We start from the raw sequence: 5,703 nt of genomic DNA, 5'->3' as shown, positions 1-5,703 counted from the left end.
CGCCAGAGGCGGCCGGCGACAGGCGGGCGCCCATGTCGCGACAGCGGGCAGCTGGGGCCCCCTCCCCCGGCCCGCTCCGTCTCTCTCGAGGAGCATTTCGGCGGCGCCGCCGCCTGTGTCTGTCACAATCTCTCATCTCCCGCAGAAAACATGTCACCGTCGCCTTGCCGCAGTGAGCCCGGCCGGGCCGCGGCGTTAGCTGAAGCCGCGAGCGTAGGTGAGAGGCGGGAACCACTCTCGGAGAGGAGTTCGCTCACAAAACTGGAACTAGCCCGGCACCTGGAATCTGAAGTGGTCTGGGCCCCGCCCTGCCCGTGGGGCAGCCTTCTGCGGGCTCACCTGTGAATCCCCTTTGCGCCTCCCTCCCGCTTCTTCCATACACGAGAAGCCACACATGCATTTATATATATGTATATAAATATGTATGAAGTAAGGGTAAGAGTTAGCACTAGGTGGTTTTTCAGTTGCCAGAGAGGGTAAGGAATGAATGGATCTGAAGACTTACACTCCTCTGCAGGTGCTCTTTTCAGATGATCAAGGCACCCTACATTCCTGTTTCCACTTTTGCGCTCAATTAATTTCCAGTCTTCTTGACAGTAAGAGCAACGATTTACTTTTAGGCATGTGCACATTCGTAGAATCAGAGCTTTCTCAAGAAAATTTGCTCTGCTGCTGCATGTGTGCTACTCTGTGAGGGAAACAGCCAAGTAAGCTGTCAAATACAAGCACGATGTTGCCCAAGGTTATGAAAAACAAGTCACATTTTGGTAAGTAAGCACACCCCCTACTTGCAAAGTGTATAGTGGTTGCATCTACATGGCTTTTGCTTGCTAGGTGTACTTTCATAGGATTGTTGATATGTGAATTGAAATATGAAAGCAGCAGTTCCCTCAGAGCATTTGTTCTCAACCTGTACTCTGTTTATGGTTTGCTGCTTCTCCTTCAGACATGGGAATAGGTATGAGTGCCTCTTGTTTTTCAGTGACATCCTTTACATTCACTGGGAATATGTTTTTCACCTCTCTGCAAACCATGCCTTCTTATGTTTTTAAACTATCACAGCTAAGGTCAACACTCTTACTTGTTACCACCTGCCAACCTTAGTATCTGAGACAATTGCGTCCTTTTGCTCATTTAAGCCTGCTGCCTGAGTATTGCATGCCTCTGGTAATCATGTTCTAGAAGATGGTGAACTGCAATCCCCATCCAGACAGCTTCAGCACTTCAGACGAGGCTCATGCATTCCCAAATTACCAACCAGTGCTTTAGGAAGACTTCTTTTACCGCTTCACTGTTGCCTTTCAGAAGGTGATAATGAAACACAGGATCCTACAAGACTATTACTTGCTGCTTGGAAAATCCCAAAGAACAACAGAAATCAATACTAGAGCATCACAAATACAAATCCTTTCTTCCTTTTCCTCTTTGAGAGCTGGGAAAGAAATCAGACCGTGCTTGAACTCATTCACGGGGCCCACTATTATTTTTCCTGTTATCTCTGGGTCATGTTTTAACTCTTTGCCTAGCAGAGTTTTTTTTGTCAAATTACTCATGGTCTGATACAATATTTTATAAGCAAAGTGAAATGCCTTGGATAAGAACTGCACTTACTTGGTTTAATAGTTCCATTTCCTTTAATTTTTAAAAAAGTCCCCTTTTTTCATTCAAGTAGACATAAAATATTTTCTTACAGTTAATAGGAGACAAAACAAACCTGTTCATATTTGACAAGCACCTTGAAAAACTATTCAGGAACAGTCACTCATCAGTCTAATCCAGCTGATTTCTACAATGCTTATGGTAAAGTGTGGTAAAAATATAGTATCTCAGTGCCTCAAAAAGAAAGGAAATTTTAGTACAACATTTGCAACGTTTTGTGATAACTTCACTTGGGAATATTTTGGGTTTTTATTAAAAACTAATTTAAAAATCCAAGTAATAAAAATACAAGATCTTTCAAACGGTTGTAGAAGGTATTAGTCTGATGTCTGTCACCAGCTCAACAACAGATGAAAATGTCATAAGAACAACATATTACTAATGAGATAGAGTGTAGAATCACACAGGTCATGGTAAGCATCTGGAGCAAACTGCACCGAGTTCAGCAGTGTACATATAAATGACCATTCATTTCAGTGCTGGTAATACAGACTTAAAATAGTGCTATGACAGAAATCAAACTGTTTGCAGAGAGTGTTTAGAAACAATGCACAAGAAAGAATTTAAAGCTGTATAAGATGAAACAAAGAGCATTTAGATATGAACACACTTTGGTGTAACTGGTGGTAAGGGAGAAAAACAATGCTCATGGGACAAGAGTGCTTCTGAATAGCCATATGGTAAAGCTGCAACTGGTTTTTATGGTCTGTCCTTGCAGTAGAAGGGTATTATAATGCTACGTAGCTCATGAGCTATGTAAGGTGATACGGAAATGTAGAAAATGGGATTATGTGTAAAGTCACCTACTCTTTCTCATTTTACAACCTATCAGGTCTGCAAGATGTGATCTCTCATTCTCATGATTCAACATCCACACTTTCCTGAAGATAGGTATTTAGGTGCTTTATTTAAAGAACAAAAAGGTCACTCCATCTTTTATGTTTGTTTATCCAGGCTGCAGGAAGACCCATTTGTTTTCTACTCAGCCTGAGAGCAGTCCAGCCTGCCTCCCATCAAAGGTACCTAATCACCAGCCTCCAGGCTACACTGGACAGCATTCCTTCTCTCTGCTTCCTGATGAAACTGTTACTTATATGGGGGGGGGGGAGGGGGGGACGGGACGGGACTTTCATTTGTGAAAATGAGAACCAGAACAGGGATCATATGCTCCAGTCCCTAAAAAGTAAACACTTCCTGGTGCTCCATGGACTGGAATGCCAGTATTCAGGTGAAAGCCCTGAGCACCAGACTTCCTAATAATTTCTGATTTTCTGAAAGAGTAAATCTCTGTTCTTTTTTCCTTCTCAGGCTAGTTTCTCTTTACAGTAGCCTATTAACTAAGGCATACTACCATCACACTAACTTCTTTGGACTGAGGAGGAAAATCAGCTCAGGCTCTCCACATCCTGCAAATAGCATCTACAAAAGAATACCAGTTATCTCCTTGTCCAGTCACGCTTTAAAAAAATGCAAAGAAAAGCCCACCACTGCCTTTCATACAGAACCTGAATATACAGGCTTGTATGAGGCACACTATGAGAACGTGTAGGCAATGAAGCCTCTCTTGTAGGCTGTGGAGAAGCATCAACTCACTTGATCCCAGTTGGGATAGGATTGTAGAGAAGTACAACTTTTGGCCAAATGTGCCTGGCCATGGGTGAGGGCAGAACCTGGGGCTTCTGTGACTGTGAACTCACCCTCTGAAGTACCATGAGACAAACAGGAAGTTTTAAGTTTCCACCCAAGGTGCTTTCAGAGTTCGAGTTGCTACACAGTTGGGGAGCAGTTGAGCAGTTTTGGATTATGTTTGAATGTGGGCACCTACATTGAGCTTCAGTAGCATTATAAGCCTCTGTGCTTTTCCCTCTGGATTATGTATAATGATGAATTTCTACTGCTATTATATAAAACAGTCTAAATCTTTATTTGTGATTTGTTTCATGTAAATCTGTACCTTATTTAATACCTTATTAAGGGCATGATACTAACTGGTTGCAGTCCTCTGACTTAAGTGAGGTCTGGCTGAAGTACTACATTCTTATCCAATGACATTGTATCTCCAGATGCTATTTATATATCGTTACAGACATTTCATAAACAAAATTCGAATAACTGTTACTACAGCACATCTGCCTACTTCTTATGCTGTAGGAATGCATGCCAGCTACATTAGTTACTGATTATCTTTGTATACAAAAGGCTTTCTGTTACTACTGATCATGAGTAAAGAATAAGAGTTGAGCTACCGTTACAAATCCTGCCTGCTGCTGTCTCTGTGTTTTTGCGCATTTCAGATGTCATGATTAATCCTCCCTCCTCTTCATTTCCACGAATACATTTGAAAATGACTTACCAGTGATTGTGTGAGAATTTTAAGCTTTTCCTTTTGTTTGGAAGCTGCTGTTGCTATGCCATCATTTATATTGTATTTTATTTAGGTGGGTGTTAGGATATGATTGGACAGTTTAATAGGCTTATCCCATTATGCACAATGTTCTGATGGTGCATGACCTCCTTTCAGTTACCTGGCAATTGCTATACAGAAGAGAAATGTTGGCTTCCACTTGGAAGTTGAGCAGAAATATTATCCTTGATGAATTTGTGTGCTCATATAGTGTGAAGAAATACCATGAAGGAAAGCAATTCAGCTTTTTTTAACTACCTTTGATTACTTTTGTCTTTATGGACAGAAAACAGTTTTGTTGGTGATTATTTATATTTACAATTAATTTTTAGATTTTTAGATTTATGTATGGCATCCAGGTGCCTGTAGCCACAGAATCTAAAAGTCTCCAATCTTGTAAAGACTTATGCTTAACAAGTATTAATTTAATATAATTTTAATGTTGTATTCACAGTGCCTGTTATACAAGGATATAAGATTTACTCACTGTTGGTGTGTCAAAATAAAACCCACAACCACTGGAACTTTGAAAAGCAAAAACAAGCAGGAAACTTCATTTACAGAAACTTCATAGGTGAACTAGTTACGGATTTAAGCACATACTTGTACAATATGAAAATAATGCTTGTATATTAAATATTCTTCTATAGTGAATTCCAGTTATCCTTATATGATTTTTTCTTATATAGCAAAAGTCTCAAGTAAATCCTTCTGCAACTCAAGTATAATATCTATGTTTTTCATAATATGCTGTGGACTAAGTTCACAGCCTGTAGGAAGATGAAATGTATTTATATTCTTCCAGCCCCACTTTCATAAAATGTACTGAAAAAAATAAATTCAGGGGTGGATTTAAGTTGTGAACAGTAAACAAACTAATAACCTTGAAGTGAAGTCCATCAGTCTACTCTTAAAGAATTACCATGTTTTGTTTGGTTTTTTTTTTTTTTTTTGGCAGAGTTTTTAGTACTATGCTAGTTTATTCTCAGTCTATAGACATTTACCCCTAGCCTCATAGGCATGATTCCCTACAGGACCATATGTTTACAACTTTCATTGGAATTAATGTGTATTTATCTGCTATTAAAAAAAACCCAAAAAAACAAAAAACCCAACCAAAATAGGCTAATTTTAAAGGGGTTTGGTAACTTAGGGATGTGTCTTTCTCTAGGAGCAGCCAGGGATTCCCTTACACTTGAGTTCAGTCGGGGCTGCCAGCATTCTTTATGCTAATTATGGCAATTCCCACCTCTGGATAAAATATTAGTGCCTTTGTTCCCAGTTCAAGGCTGGTTGTTCACAAATTACATTTGTCTGGGTTTTTTAATGTTTGTCCTGGGATTAATCAACTCTACATTGGTTTCATTATCTTACACAACACTTTGATGGAGGAATTAGACCAGCTATGAAGAAGCTGTAGCTTAACACCCATTCCAGCTTGCAATACTAACTTCTCTCTTTGGTGTACTCTTACTGCCTTTGTTTCAGTTCTTTATTTTGGTTCTACATCCTCTTTCTCTGATGCAAGACAAAGTTAGTAAAGACTCTAACAACAAGAAGTTTCATCTTGTAATTCTGTAGTTTGTACAGTTGGCTTAATACACCACTGTGTTAGGTTTTTTTTTATCCCCACCCACCCA

Source organism: Athene cunicularia (genome assembly GCF_003259725.1).
Source record: "Athene cunicularia isolate RWA chromosome 4 unlocalized genomic scaffold, athCun1 chr4_part1, whole genome shotgun sequence".
Taxonomy (NCBI): domain Eukaryota; kingdom Metazoa; phylum Chordata; class Aves; order Strigiformes; family Strigidae; genus Athene; species Athene cunicularia.
The sequence above is the reverse complement of the archived record's forward strand: the minus strand, read 5'-3'. Positions refer to the sequence as shown.